The sequence below is a fragment of the Bos grunniens genome, chromosome X, assembly GCF_055505025.1.
Source record: "Bos grunniens cultivar Pamir isolate PY7600 chromosome X, Bosgru_T2T1.0, whole genome shotgun sequence".
Classification (NCBI taxonomy): Eukaryota; Metazoa; Chordata; class Mammalia; order Artiodactyla; family Bovidae; genus Bos; species Bos grunniens.
The window spans coordinates 15,643,684-15,659,916 of record NC_141194.1 but is presented as its reverse complement, the minus strand read 5'-3'; the positions used below and the strand labels follow the sequence as shown (position 1 = coordinate 15,659,916).

The window sequence follows — 16,233 nt, the reverse complement described above, 5'->3', positions numbered from 1 at the left end:
ATGAATGAAGTCAGAAGGTACCTATTAGTTTGTAACCCACTCTTATGGGTAAGTAACATTTTTAACAACCTGATTTTCAACTCCTAATATTCCACTGTAGCTGTAACTTATTCCACTGATTCCCTCATTGTTGCCCAATTAGATGGTTTTCTGTTTTACAATTATAAACAATGCTTGAGTGTATTTGTAACTATCACCTCATCCAAATTATTATTATTTTTTTATTAAATGTATTTTAATTGGAGGTTAATTACTTTACAATATTGTATTGGTTTTGCCATACATCAACATGAGGACCAAGTTTCTCGAGGTGAAGTTGCTGGGTCCAACAATATGCAAACATTTCAGGGATCTGATTCATAATCCTACTTTGCCCCTTAAGAAGCATTAGATTCGTTCTCAGAAATCCACTTGGGGCCAAAAAAGAACATTACATCTATTTTTAAAAAAGGTTTTTAGGAGAAGGAGATGGCAACCCACTCCAGTATTCTTGCCTGGAAAATTCCATGGACACAGGAGCCTGGCGGATGACAAACCATGAGGTTACACGACAGAACATGCACGTGTGACCAGGGTAGAGGGAGATGGGCTGGTAGCAATAAACAGGTAGAACTTTTTAAAAAGGATTTCTAGATATTTAAATACTTTTTTGACTCCAAGGGTGGTGGTAGAGGGGCTAAAACGTGGGAGGAAGACACAAGTGAATGGTGTTTCCCTGCCACCCAAACAGGCAACACGGCACGAGTGTGCACCCTAGCCCACATGGGCCCCACGTTGCTGCATCTGCCAGAAGACTATGCTCCTTGGCCCATCTTGAGCCTGCAAGTACATTCCTTAGTCTCTCCTCTCTTGCCTTTGCTCCTCTCTTTCCAGTGATTCTCAATGGGCGCTGCGCTGTCCTCTATGGCTCACAGTGGGCATCTCTGTGGGCGAGGGTTTGCTGTGACAAGGATGTGGGGGTACCCTTGAACTTCGACTGCTGACATCCTGTGTGATGGCAATGTTGTCTACTTCTCACATGACTTTCAAATGTTCCTCTGGACATTTATGTAGGTGGAATCCTGCATCTAAAACCTGCATGCAATATCTGGACTTAGATCCTATCACCATTCTACAGAAAAATAAAAAATAGCTTTTGAATGAACTTCACAGGAATACAAAAGTATCTAGTAAGTAAATTGAGGGCTGTGTTGATAACTTGCTTTTTTCCAGGTTTTTCATGAGTTGTTTACCACTGCAGAAAAGTCCTATCACCAGTGGCAATGCTACTAGTGGTATTCAAGCCACTGATTTAACACCCCACTTTGGTCTATGCCCGCAGGCACTGCAGTCACAGTGATTATGACCAAACATCCAACCACTTCGTCGTGACATACATATTAGTTTATAACACACTGTTTTGATTTCTTGCTTGTATTATAGTCTTTAAAAAATCTAAAAATTATGTGTGAAGTTAAGTATTATTACCTGTGAATTACACTTAAGGATTCTAAAGAGGATGCTTAAAAAACAGTTGTTTTAAAAAGCTGGCAATGGGTTGTGATAGGCTTGAGAGCAACTTGCTGGCGACCCCTAGTGGCGAACTCGAGCAAATGCTTCATAGCCAGCGGCTCTTTTAAAAGCTTTTGGCTCCAAAACGTGGTTAAGGAAATGATCACTTTCTCACCCCACCCCCGACCCGCCCAGACTCAAACAGGGCTGGTTCCTGTTAGTGAGCTGGTGCTTGAGCAGGGGGGATAGAGCAGAAAGTGGGGAGGCGGGGGAGGCAGTCAGAGGCAAGGGAAAGAATGGCAACCCCCAAATTTTCTAGGTATTTGTTCGTACCTAGAAAATTTCAGCATGTCACATCCCCTTATTTTTTCTGTCTCACCTGCTGGTCTCTCCCAGGTCTTTTACTCCATTAATGGCAGAGTCCCAATGTGTACTTTTGACTCTCACTTTTCTCAAACCAGTGGTCCTTTAATTCAATGCCCCAGCATCCCTCCTTGGACTTGGTGGTCCAGCCCTGAGGGTTTCACATCCGGGACTTCTGGGCGGGGCTGACTTGGCATCTCCCAAGTGATGCTGACGTGGCTTGATGGGGGAGAAGTTCAAACTCGACTTTAAATCTTTGCCTATGTGAGCTGTATTCACCAGTCTCACGTTATGAGACCACGATGCTCTGAGAAGTTTCCAAAGGGCCTGGATTTCAAGGACTTTGGCACTTTTCTAAAGGAAACAGAGCACAGTGCAGGACCACCTCACAGAAGGGTCCCTGTGAATCCTTCCCTGGAGGTGACTCCCTCCCCATGGGGAGGCAAGGTTTCCCAAATCTCAGTGTTTCCGCAAATGAGCCTCCGTGCCTTAAATAGAAGATTTCACTGGGAAAAGCTATTTGCTCCTTTTGGCAGCTTTGAGGCTCTGCTCCGAAAGAATAGTGTCTTTTGGCAGCCGAAGTAGGTGTCTTTTCACAGAGAAAAACTCGAGTCTCAAAGGGCCAGAGTACTTTGGTTTTCATCATTCTTCTTGGACTTGTTCCTTGTAATCATTTTGAAAATTAAATCCTCCTGTGCTTTCTGGAAAATGAATAAATAAGAGAAAATGAGGAAGAAAAAGAAAGTGGAGGGAAGAAAGAAAGGCAAGGAAAAAAGGGAGCTAGAAGGCAGGGGTTGGTCTAAGTTGGGAGGTCTGGCTGGTAAGGGGAGAAAACGGTGAATTTTTCTGGAGAGAAGAATACTGAAGGAGGGGCAAGTTAGAGGACTTGGAGAGAGCACAGGGCAACCAGACTTCCCTTCCCACCAGAGGACGGTATCACCATGATGTGCATGGCTCCCTAGGCAGCTGCCCTGCATCATGGATCTGCAGAGGCAGGTGCAGCGGCCCCTAGGCTGGCCCAGTGGCACCTCCCCCTGGCATCACACCCTCGGGTCCTTCTCCTGCACCCTGGCAGAAGCAGTGATGTCACTGCTAAGACAGGGTCATAAAAGCACTAGGCTTTTTTCCATCTGCTAGGTCACACTGGCTCTGGGAGCAGCCAGCTGCCCCCCTAGCAGCCTTGCAGGGAGGCCCACGGGGTACCCACAGTCCAGCCAGGGACCTGGGGATGGCTCCTCCCGGCCCAAATGACTGCAGCCTGGCCCACAATCTCACCAGAGACCCTGAGCCCCAATCCCCCAGCTCAGCTGCTTCTGCATTCCTGAGCCACAGGAGATACTAAAGGCGTGTTGTGTTGCGGCACCAAGTTTTGTACTGAAACAGACAGTTGTCTTCGACAGTGACTAGAGTTTGGGAACTGGGCACCCCACTGAGTGAGGAGAGTTCCCACTGATGTGTGCCCACCCTCCCCTTCAGCTGCTTGGCAAGCTTTGACTCACATCTCCACGGGGCATCTTTTTGGGTAAGGACCATGATTCCCATGGCCTAAGTTGCACATTTTTGAGTTCATTCCATAGTAGAGAAGTGCTTATCACACTGTTCATGTTGCAGAACAGGGAGAAAACAGTGCTCCTTACTCAGCTCATTGGAATCAACCTGCCAGGCAGCTGTCACACCAACCTGGGCCTCCACAGGAATTCCAGCCTCCAGCGAAGGCAAGCAGATCAGTCTACCTTGGCTTCCTCGTAGCTCATCTGTGGCACCCCATTGGGTGTTCTGTGCTGGATGATCTGCAGAGGGCTTTGCAAGGCTTTTTCATACCAGGTTCCTCATCTGGACCACAGAACACAGATGACAGCAGTGACTGTCTTTTCCCTTCTGCCAGAGAGAGTACAGAACTCCTATATTAGGCCTACAAGAGAGGTTAATTCACTACATACAATGGATGCTTGGGGATATCAGGGTTTAATCCTCACTGCAGCTGACAAAGGCTGGAGGATAATGAATTGCAAATCAGTCCTGACATTTTCCAAAAGAATGGTATCTTGACATTTTAGAGTTAGAGGTAGCTTTAGTAATGGCTGGTTCAGGCCTCTTGTTCACAAATGAAAAAAGGCTGAGCGAGGTTAAGGAATTTGTCTGAGCTAACACAGCTAGCTAGCTTGTTGTCTAGCAGAGACCAGAACTCAGAATTCCCAACTTTTAGCCTACATTCCCTTGTGTTAAGACTTTTAATAAAGAGTGAGTAAATAAATGCATGAAAAAAACCTTTCTGGTTTCCAGGATTTATACTGTCTGCAATTTACTTTCACAGAATCCATCGTAAAGGAAGTGGTATCAGCTCAGTTCCGTCGCTCAGTCGTGTCTGACTCTTTGCAACCCCATGAATCGCAGCATGCCAGGCTTCCCTGTCCATCACCAACTCCCGGAGTTGACTCAAACTCATGCCCATCCAGTCGGTGATGCAGTCCAGCCATCTCATCCTCTGGCGTCCCCTTCTCCTCCTGCCTCCAATCCCTCCCAGCATCAGGGTCTTTTCCAGTGAGTCAACTCTTCACATCAGGTGGCCAAAGTATTGGAGTTTCAGCTTCAGCATCAGTCCTTCCAATAAACACCCAGGACTGATCTCCTTTAGGATGGACTGGTTGGATCTCCTTGCAGTCCAAGGGACTCTCAAGAGTCTTCTCCAACACCACAGTTCAAAAGCATCAATTCTTCGGTGCTCATCTTTCTTCACAGTCCAATTCTCACATCCATATAGTAGCAAAGTTGCTCAGTCGTGTCCGACTCTTTGCTACCCCATGGACTGTAGCCTACCAGGCTTCTCAGTCCATGGAATTTTCCAGGCAAGAGTACTGGAGTGGGGTGCCATTGACTTCTCCAGGGGATCTTCCCAACCCAGGGATCAAACCCAGGTCTCCCACACTGCAGGCAGACGCTTTACTGTCTGAGCCAGCAGGGAAGCCTATATAGATGTGTATAAATTCACATTAGTCTTTTCTACCAGAGGGGCAGTCAGTCAACCTGTGATGCACCCTAATCAGGGAGCCATGCTGCAGGTTAGCTTGTTAACATCAGAAGAACCCTGATAGGGATTCCATATTGTAGAGGACTTGCAAATATCCCATCTCCATCTGCACCAGAGTTTATTACTTCACCTAACAAATATAAGGAAAACTTTTTCATTGGTGAAATGAGTGGTGTTCAAAACATGTGACTGGCTACAAAGATAATGAGGGACCCACTCTTGCATGAAGGATAAGCATCTGACAAGTCAGAGGGATAACAGCTCTGAAATAGCAGTCCATGTTCAGCTCTTACAGAGACTCTGTTATCTCTGCCTTGATTTAACACTTCAGGAAGAAGCTTGTCATGGTGCCTGAAGAGACAGAGCAGGCCCTTGGCTGCTTCTAGGCACAGGCGGTAGGGCAAGGTTTGTGCTTGCATGTGAATAAATGATGTTGACCGATTTCTGCCTGCAGCTTCTTTCACTGTCACATGATAGTGAAGCTGCAGACAAGGAAACTAAGTGTCCTATTTCAGTAGTGGAAAGCTGCCATGTTTATCCTAACAACCTGGCAATGCTGAAGGCCCATGTTTGTTCATCCAACAGGTATGCAGGGAGTGCCTGTGGTCTGTGGTACTGTGGTACAGAAAACAAACAGAATTCATTGCACATTGTAATGTGGCTTAGGTAAGTTTGCAAAAACTGATATCAAAAGCAACTGGTACATCTAATCAACAGGTATCCTAAGTTCTTTGGAAGGATTCAGGAGAGCAAAGGTTTCCAATCCTTACAGCTCTTTGGAACTGAAACAATTCTAGAAATTATACAGGAAAAAAATTCTCAGTTATGTGTGAAACTAAGATTTAAGGAGTAGGTATTTCAGCGGTTCTCAAAGGGTAGTCTCAGATAATTAGCATCAGCATAAACTGGTTTTTCCAGTAGTCATGTATGGATGTGAGAGTTGGACTGTGAAGAAAGCTGAGGCTGAAGAATTGATGCTTTTGAACTGTGGTGTTGGAGAAGACTCTTGAGAGTCCCTTGGACTGCAAGGAGATCCAACCAGTCCATTCTAAAGGAGATCAGTCCTGGGTGTTCTTTGGAAGGAATGATGCTAAAGCTGAAACTCCAGTACTTTGGCCACCTCATGCGAGTACTTTGGCCACCTCACGAAAAGAGTTGACTCATTGCAAAAGACTCTGATGCTGGGAGGGATTGGGGGCAGGAGGAGAAGGGGATGCCAGAGGATGAGATGGCTGGATGGCATCACCAACTAGATGGACGTGAGTTGGAGTGAACTCTGGGAGTTGGTGATGGACAGGGAGGCCTGGCGTGCTGCGATTCATGGGGTCGCAAAGAGTCGGACACGACTGAGCGACTGAACTGAACTGAACTGATAAACTGGAAAGATTGTTGGAAATGCAAATCCCCACGCCCCATCCCAAACCTCCTGAATAAGAAACTCTAGGGATGGGGACATGAAATTTTTGTTTTAAGAAATTCTCCAGGTTATTCAGATGTCTCAGTGTACTTTATAACAAAGAACAATTCCACTAGGTGGAACTCTCGCAAGAAAATGAAAACGTTTTTTCCTGCCACTGCTGGGTAATCCTGCAAGGTGCCACTTTACATAAGAAATTGAAAGCACATCTGTTATACAATTGCAGGAAAATTATACTGGGTGGCATCCTAACCTGAATAATAAGAAACTTGTTTTGCAATTATATGGTATTTCCACCCCCATGGTGATCTGGGCGCCACATGGTGGAATTATCATGTAAGTGCAGAACACATTTTTCAATCCTATTACAGGTTTTCCCACTATCTGAAAGCAAAGTTCCTGTAAAACATTTTGTAAACAGAAATGGGGTATAGAGAATCCCAGATTTCTAGAAGTTTCAATAATGCCACTTAACTGTAACAAAAGACCAACATCAATACAGTCAGTAATGGCTCTTTTTGTGTGTGTGAAAGCAAAAATGCTCTTCAGATTTATTTTGATTACTGAAAATTAGGTATTATTTTCAATAGCATCTCCTACTAATTAGGTGTTTCATAAAACACAATGGAGTAATAATAATTTTCAGAAAGTAGGCAATACCTGTAATAAGAAAAACAAGTTCTGCGGTTACACAGTAATTCCACTGGGGGGCACGCTACTGTGAGAAACATGAAAAATCTGATCTGCAATTGCAGGAAAAAAGTCGAGTGATATTCTAACCAGAAAAACAAGAAAAACATATCTGTGTACAATTACATGAAAATTCTACCTGGTGACAGTCTTACCTGATAAGTAAGAAAAATATTTGTTGCTTAGTCAGCAAGTCATGTTCAACTCTTTGCAATTATGTAACAAAAACAATTGGCGGCACTGTAACAAAGAAACAAAAACTACAGATAATCCATTCTGTAGTTACAAGAAAATTCCAAAAGATGGCACTCTAACATAAAAAATGGGGAAAAAAAAAAACAACCAAGGATGAACCACAATTACATAAATAGTCCACATGATGGCACTCTAACATAAGGAATGGAAAAATGGTGACCAGAAATTACATAAAAATTCCACATGATGGCACTCTAACATGGATGAACCGCAATTACATAAATAGTCCACATGATGGCACTCTAACATAAGAAATAGAAAACCTTGCAGTTGTACTTCCAGGACATTTTCAGTAGATGGTACTCCAACACAAGGAATTTTGGGGGAAAAAAAAAAAAAAGACGAAAAGGAAATACTGTGATAATCAACGTACAGGATTTATTTACTTAGTAAATGAAAGTGTAAATTAAACTTTAGTACATATTTTTTCAAGTGGTTTTGGCAGATCTTAATTATAGTGCTTAACTTTGGCATTTTAATTACTTGTTTGTATCTTCTTCCCACCATTAGCAGGTCCTCAAGGGCAGAGGACAACTATCTAACTTTTCTATCACTCCAGAATCTCCTACAGTAGCTGATGCATAATGGGAATTCAGTAAATGTGTATTAAATAGTGAAAAGAATGAATAAAACTGTGAGCGGCCAGTGAACAAGGAGGGAGGGAAAAAATGCTTCTGTATCCTGCAGTTAGACAGGTAGGGTGAAAAGTAGGAGAAAACGTGATTAAGACAGAAATAACAATGTTGTTCATTTTAATGCCTTCCAAAGATGAGACGTTTTAAGTTAGTGAATTGAAAGATAAGAAAATTCAGCAAAGATCACGTTAAAGGATAAAATGCAGTGAGAAAATTATTTTTAAATAGGCTTACAGCCTATTAAAATGGTTTTGATTTGTGTTTTCAATGGCCATCAAAACTGTTTCAGTCACTTAAATGCTCTGGATGTTGGTTTTTGAATTAAATGTTGGTGTTATTCACCTAGAGGAGCCTGGAAAAGCTGTTAGGTTCCAGGAGCCATGGGAGGAGGAGGCTAGGGCCTCCTGATGTGCAGATCAGACACAAGAGGCCAGGGTGGCCTCAGGAAGTGTGGCTATATTTGCCCCCTTGCCCATTTTCAGTTCCTGATGGACGGCTTCCTTCTCTCTGAGCTCCCCTCACCCCACCCAAACCTGCTCACCCAGCGGTCACCCACTGGACACCTCAGGACTTCCAGTGCCACAGCCCTAAAACTGTTTCCAACCCAGAAAGAATCTTCTGTCCCCTCTGACTTCTGACAGTCCTGAAAGTCACGTTCCTCAGGGCTCAGTCTCATGGCTGGCCTCTGCTTTGCCTTCTGGAAGGAATTCACATTTTGTCCCAAACTACGAACCCAACCCTGAAAGACATTTCTCGATTGGTGGAGTTTCAGGCATCAGTCACCAGACAGGGATTTTTCAGGAAGGAATAAGAGGATCTCCCCCGAGCCAGCCGTGCTTTGGCCTCTGCTCTGTGCTGCTCACACAGGCAGCAGCTCCTGGCGCCACTTGGCTCTGACTCCCAAGGAAGTTACAAAATGCCCTACTCCCTGGCTGTTAGCCTATTTAAAAATAAAAATGGGTTTACAAGGCCCTGGCATTCACACTCTCTGTCACAAGTCACTGCTTCATTCCCTGGAGCTTCAGTTTCAAGCAGCTCGAGCACGTTGCCAAGCCCCCAGCTCCTCACTCTGGCCTCTGTTTTTCCACAGCTGGCTCAGTACACTGGGACTGCCAGGCCCACATAGGCCAACAACACTTCTCCCGAATCTCCTTCCAAATGCAAGCACTTCACCTCCACCCCTCCAACCCAGCTGGCCTCACTTGGACTCCCGAGGAGACCAAACAGCAGATGCTTCTCTCGTCCTGCTCCAGGTCACTCTGGCACGTGCTCAAGAGGAGCTTTCCAAAGCAGAAACCAGACCTTGTCCCTCCCCTTCTCTTCCTGCACCTTCTGTCATGAAATACAACCCAAACTTCCTGCAAAGATCTTCAAAGGAGCCAGCTGCCCTAGCCTCTCTCCTCTCACCTTCTGTTTGCTCTGATCCAGCTGCTTCTCTTTCTGTTCCTCAAATACTCCGACTCATTCCCAGCTCAGGGCATTCACTGCAGGTGTGCTTTCACCAGGCTAGGCCCAGATCTCTGCGCAGATGCACCAGCTAAAGGCGTCCCTCACTTCCACACCATCCAGCCACTCTCTTCCACAGGGTCTAGTTCTTGTCCAAGATTTAGCTTGTTGGCCTAGATGTGCCCGTGTTTATCACTGGCACCCCTCATTAGAATGGAGAACTCACCTAGGGTCAGCATAAGGGGCTCCCCTCTGTATCCTCACAGCCTTGGAACACTGCTTGGCACAGAGTGGGTGCTCAATAATCATGTCTTGATGGAATCTTCACCACTCAGGCTAACTCGTAAGTATCGCAAACTCCTTGGGAAATTTTCTTGCCTTGTTCCATCTGTGTTCATACGCGAAATCACAGTTAATCACTGAACATTATCATGCTGAGGAAGTCTCTAATATAGAATATTTTGGGGGGGGGTTCTGTTTATCTCATGTTCTTCGTGCGGTGTCTGGACAGATGGGTAACAAACGTCCCATGAGGCTGGCAAGACTTCAACTTTTTAAAGCCTAAACTTAGAAACTGAACAGATGATGCCTTCAAACCTCTTATTTGCTGTTGTTTTAGAGGTCTGAGGAAGTGGCCCTTCTCCTAGCACAAATGTTCAGTTCAGTGGCTCAGTCGTGTCTGACTCTTTGCAACCCCGTGGACTGCAGCACACCAGGCCTCCCTGTCCATCAGCAACTCGCAGAGTTTACTCAAACTCATGTCCATTAAGTCGGTGATGCCATCCAACCATTGCATCCTCTGTCATCCCCTTCTCCTCCTGCCCTCAATCTTTCCCAGCATCAGGGTCTTTTCAAATGAGTCAGTTCTTTGCATCAGGTGGCCAAAGTACTGGAGTTTCAGCTTCAGCATCAGTCCTTCCAATGAATATTCAGGACTGATATCCTTCAGATGGACTGGTTGGATCTTCTTGCAGTCCAAGGGATTCTCAAGACTCTTCTCCAACACCACAGTTCAAAAGCATCAATTCTTCAGTGCTCAGCTTTCTTTATAGTCCAACTCTCACATCCATACATCCATACATAGCTTTGACTAGATGGACCTTCATTGGCAAAGTAATGTCTCTGCTTTTTAATATGTTGTCTAGGTTGGTCATAACTTTTCTTCCAAGGAGCAAGAATCTTTGATTTTCATGGCTGCAGCCATAATCTGCAGTGATTTTGGTGCCCCCCCTCCCAAAAAAGAAAAACAAAGTCTGACACTGTTTCCACTGTTTCCCCATTTATTTCCCATGAAGTGATGGGACCAGATGCCATGATCTTAGTTTTCTGAATGTTGAGCTTTAAGCCAACTTTTTCACTCTCCCCTTTCACTTTCATCAAGAGGCTCTTTAGTTCTTCACTTTCTGCCATAAGGGTGGTGTCATCTGCATATCTGAGATTATTGATATTTCTCCCAGCAATCTTGATTCCAGCTTGTGCTTATCCAGCCAAGCATTTCTCATGATGTACTCTGCATATAAGTTAAATAAGCAGGGTGACAATATATTATTTGGAACCAGTCTGTTTTTTCATGTCCATTTCTAGCTATTGCTTCCTGATCTGCATACAGATTTCTCAAAAGGCAGGTCAGGTGGTCTGGTATTTCCATCTCTTTAAGAATTTTCCATAGTTTATTGTGATCCACACAGTCAAAAGCTTTGACATAATCAATAAAGCAGAAGTAGATGTTTTTCTGGAACTCTTTCTTTTTTGATGATCCAGTGGATGTTGGCAATTTGATCTCTGGTTCCTCTGCCATTTCTAAAACCAGCTTCTACGTCTGGAAGTTCTCAGTTCACATACTGTTGAAGCCTGGCTTGGAGAATTTTGAGCAATACTCCACTAGTGTGTGAGATGAGTGCAATTGTGTGGTAGTTTGAGCATTCTTTGGCATTGCCTTTCTTTGGGATTGGAATGAAAACTGACCTTTTCCAGACCTGTAGCCACTGCTGAGTTTTCCAAATTTGCTGGCATATTGAGTGCAGCACTTTCACAGCATCATCTTTTAGGATTTGAAATAGCTCAACTTTAAGTTAAATGTTGATATGACACTGTTTATTTCAAAATGAAAAAAAAAAAAACTCATGTAAATCTGAAACAACTTCTGAATCATCTTATTTGACTTTGTGGTCATTAACTCTTTCACAATATGAAATTCTGTTAGGCCAGTGGTTGTGAACCAGGAATGATTTTGCTCCCAGGAGACACTTGGCAATGTCTAGAGATGCTTTTGTTTGCTACAACTGGAGGTGGGGTATTGCTGGCATCCACAGATGCTGTGAAATATCCTCAAGTGCCCAGGACAGTCCCCATGAAAAAATTTTGTTATATGGATATACCATTATTTATTCACTTCCCTATGATAGGTCACTTACATCTCCTAATTTTATCTATTATTTTCAATACTTTGACAAGAGATGAACATTTTGGTGTCTAAGTTTGTGTACAACTACAATAATTTTCATAAAATGTATTCTTAGAACTTGGACAGCTACATCAAAACTTGTATTTCAAAGCTTTACTGTCTACTTTAAAAACTGGTAACCAGATGGTGAGCTCTTTGTGTTTGGATAAATATTTTATGCTCCTTGGTATTGCCCAGTACACCTGGCTGTCTTAGATAGGGCTCCCTCAGAAGTTGATCTGAGAATAAAATTCAAGTGCGAGTCATTTATTTGGAAGGAGCAGCAGTCAGGAAATGAGGAAGTGAGACAGAAGAAGAGAAACAGAGAAGCCAGTGCAAGAACAGGCTCCCTCTGTGGGCAACTGGGGTTTCATATCCCCGAGAATCTCTAGGGGAATGTATGAGGTACACCTCAGAGTTGTCCCATCTTAGGGAGAGGAAGCTGGGGTATTGACCCTCCTACTCCCATTCATTCATCATGGCCCAGGGCTGCTCCAGGGCAACTCTGTGCCACTCTGGCCTTCCTTGCACACAGGTTGGATGTACGTCCATGGCAGGAGTGGGCAAGGGGAACAACGGGATGGTGAGTGCAAAAGGTATTACTGTTAATGGTGTCAGTCACACTGGCCCCATAGGAGAAAACACAGTCGATGCCCACACAGTATTTTTCAGATAATGTCACTATCTAGTGATTTAACTGTGATTCCATGCATGCACATAGATGATTTAGTTTAGTGATTAACTGTGATTCCATGTATGCACATAGACACAACAACACAAGAAAATTCCCCAAGGAGTTTGTGACGGTTATGATTTTAGCCTGAGCAGGGAAGAGTCATACCATTTTAGAATAGGAAGTGAGCTCCCAAAAGACCCCAGTCAAGCTTTGTAGTTCACAGATGAAAGAGGTCCTGAGAACTGAAATGGCTTGTCAAAGCAAGGCTTCCGTTTCTCATCCAGTCACGGACTCCATGTGCCTATGTGTGGGGTGATGGGTCTGATCATTCCAATCATTGACAAGTAACTAAGCATTCAGCTCTGGATGTTGGGATGAATTTTCTGTCCCTCAAGCATTCCAAGCTCCTTTCTGTCTCAGAGGGACAGAACTTGAACTATAAACTTGCTGTTTCCTGTGGCATAGAATGGTTTACCCTAGATATTTACACAGATACCTTCTTCGCTCTTGATTCCAATGGCACTTCCTCATCCAAGCCACGCTGGCCTATGGTTATCAAATGGTTAAAGCCCGTGAAAGGCCCAAGACACAGAGACTGGACAGCAAACACAAATCAATGGTTGTAAAATGTATAGGAGATCAGCAGGTTGTTCAGGCAGAAGGAAATGAAGAAGAGAGGTTCTTCAAAGGTAGGTCAGGGACCCACCTGATTTGTTTGGGTTTGTTGCAGTGCTGAGCATCTTGTTACCACTCTCTGCTTTCTCCAAGCTTCCCCATCCTGTGGCCCAAGAGGTTGATCTGCATGAGTTACATCCATAGACCCCCTTGCTCTCTGACTTCCTGTTGGGTCCAATCAATGGGCAATACCAGTAAGGGATGGGAGCTGAGTGGGTCAGTGTAAGTACTCCCTGTGGAATTCTGTAGTGCTTTCCCAGTCTTTTTTTTTCTTTTGGCCATACCATGTGGCAAGCAGGATTTTAGTTCCCTGACCAGGGATTGGACCTGTGCCCCTTGCAGTGGAGGCACAGACTCTTAAACACTGGACTGCCAGGGAAGTCCCCAATCCTTTATGACTAAACCCTTTATTAAACATGTCTCAACTTACCCCATTTGCAAGTTGTTTTCTACCAGGATCCTGACTGATACAATAATTTAACATATTTAGGACTCAGACATTTAACCCAACCAAAAAATGGGCCAAAGAACTAAACAGACATTTCTCCAAAGAAGACATACAGATGGCTAACAAACACATGAAAAGATGCTCAACATCACTCATTATCAGAGAAATGCAAATCAAAACCACAGTGAGGTACCATCTCACGCCAGTCAGAATGGCTGTTATCCAAAAATCTACAAACAGTAAATGCTGGAGAGGGTGTGGAGAAAAGGGAACCATCTTACACTATTGGTGGGGATGCAAACTAATACAGCCACTATGGAGGACAGAGTGGAGATTTCTTAAAAAACTGCACATGGAACTGCCATATGACCCAGAAATCCCACTGTTGGGCATACACACGAGGAAACCAGAATTGAAAGAGACACATGTACCCCAATGTTCATTCCAGCACCATTTACAATAGCTAGGACATGGAAGCAACCTAGATGTCCATCGGCAGAAGAATGGATCAGGAAGTTGTGGTACATATACACAATGGAATATTACTCAGCTATAAAAAGAACACATTTGAGTCAGTTCTAATGAGGTGGATGAAACTACAGCCTTTTCTACAGAAAGAGAAACACCAATACAGTTTATTAATGCATATATATGGAATTTAGAAAGACAGTAACAAAGACAGCAAAAGAGACACAGATGTAAAGCACAGACTTTTGGACTATGTGGGAGAAGGTGAAGGTGGGACGATATGAGAGAATAGCATTGAAACATGTATATTACCATATGTAAAACAGATGACCAGTGCAAGTTTGATGTATGAAGTAGGACACTCAAAGCTGGTCTTCTGGGACAACCCAGAGGGATGGGGTGGGGATGGAGGTGGGAGGGGAGTTCAGGATGGTGAGACACACACACATCCATGGCTGATTCATGTCAATGTACGGCGGAAGCCACCACAGTATTGTGAAGTAATTAGCTTCAAGTTAAAAAAATTTTTTTTTAAAGATTCAGACATTTAACTGAACACCTGTTTATTTCACTCTTTTCCATAGTCATCTGAAATGACGTTATGCAAAGACTCCCATCTGGTTCTTTTTTTCTTTTCTTGAAGGTCGTGTTTTCTCTACCCTTTTTCATCTTTATGACCTTTAAAACACTCTGCCTAGGTTGATTTGTTCAGTGTAGCCCCTGCCTCCAGAGGAGTCTGGTATTGAGATTTTCTATCAGAACACCTTCCTGCCCTCTGCTTTATAGGCTACAGAAAATGCACTTTCTGAATGCCAGGAAGGTGGGCTTGAGAGACTGTTAATCTTCAGAGAAATTGCGGTTGTGAAATGTCAGTAGTTCTTACTTTTAAAAATCTAGCAAAGACTTTTTGGTGAGACTTTGTAACTCTCCAAGAAGAAGGAAATGGCAACCCGCATTCTTTCTCCAATATTCTTGCCTAGAGAATCCCGTGGACAGAGGAGCCTGGTGGGCTGCTGTCCATAGGGTCGCAGAGTCGGACACGACTGAAGTGATTTAGCATGCATGCAAGCATGTAACTCTCCAAGGATGTTAGAGATAGGGAAAGGGTTCTGTATGGAAGGTTGACATTTTCTCCTTCTATCCCTTCTCCCTTAGTCCTATCATCCATGCCCAAGAAGAGTAGTTTTTGATAGAACATGGTATTTCAATTCATACAAAGCAGGCTTCTGGAGATGGTCAATATTAGAAAAGTCAAAGGCTGATATGGCCTATGGGATAGAGTTTCTGGACTCTATCCAGATGGCTCTGGCACCCCTGAGGTGTAGAGTTCATAACTGCCGCTCCAGGATTATGTGCTCTTAATTTAACACTGTAGCTCAGGAAATTATTTTATTCATAACAAACATTATTGTCTTTACATTGAAGCTCAGGAAATTATTTTATTAATACAAGAAACATTATTGATCACTGGAGACAGTGAGACACTGGAGACAGAAGAGTAAACATGGCACATGCCCTGCCTTTGACAAGCTGCTCACAGTTCAGCGGGGAGACAAGCTTAAATAATAACTACCCAGAGGCACAAGGAAACCCAGCCGAGGGAGGGAATCCTGCCTGAGGCCCTTGGCGGAAGGCTTGCTGAGGAAGTGATAATTGTAGCAGGGGTAGAGAGAGTCAGGTAGAGAGCAGAGAAAAGACAGTTGCAGGAAGAAGGACCAGCATTTGCAAAGGCACATTGATGACTAACGCAGCCCAGAGTGTTCAAAGATGAACCCTCGGTAGCTACAGAGAGGGGTCGTAGGTAGGACCACGGGTAGAGTAGGATAACCCAAGAAATTATGAAAAATGTGTTTTTAAACATCCACATGAGAAGCCTTTTGGGGAAGGGACAGGCATTTCTTTTAATATCAAATTTTATTACACTGAAGTAGAGCCTTTTTCCCATGGGTATTTGCATTTTAAATATAAAATAGAATTTAGCTACAGTAATCCAAATAGTATGGTACTGGCACAAAAACAGAAATACAGATCAATGGAACAGGATAGAAAGCCAAGAGATAAACCCATGCACCTATGGTCATTTAATCTATGACATCCTGGAATGTGAAGTCAAGTGGGCCTTAGGAAGCATCACTACGAACAAAGCTAGTGGAGGTGATGGAATTCCAGTTGAGCTCTTTCAAATCCTGAAAGATGAT

The 16,233-nt window shown here is 43.8% G+C and overlaps 1 long non-coding RNA gene across 8 annotated transcripts in view; it reads right to left on the bottom strand.

Annotated features, from left to right (window-relative positions):
* The window catches only part of LOC147339853 (uncharacterized), a 174,568-nt gene that overhangs the window by 13,913 nt on the left and 144,422 nt on the right, over positions 1–16,233 (bottom strand). For 4 of the 8 annotated variants that reach the window (XR_015159226.1, XR_015159225.1, XR_015159229.1 and 1 more), the window contains exons 2-3: positions 3,535–3,766; positions 1,871–2,555 (exon numbers count right to left, since the gene is read on the bottom strand). The exons of 3 other annotated variants lie outside the window; for them this stretch is intronic. This is a non-coding gene — a long non-coding RNA (uncharacterized LOC147339853). The remainder of the gene's footprint in view (positions 1–1,870; positions 2,556–3,534; positions 3,767–16,233) is intronic. One more of the 8 variants, XR_015159223.1, reaches the window with a different exon arrangement.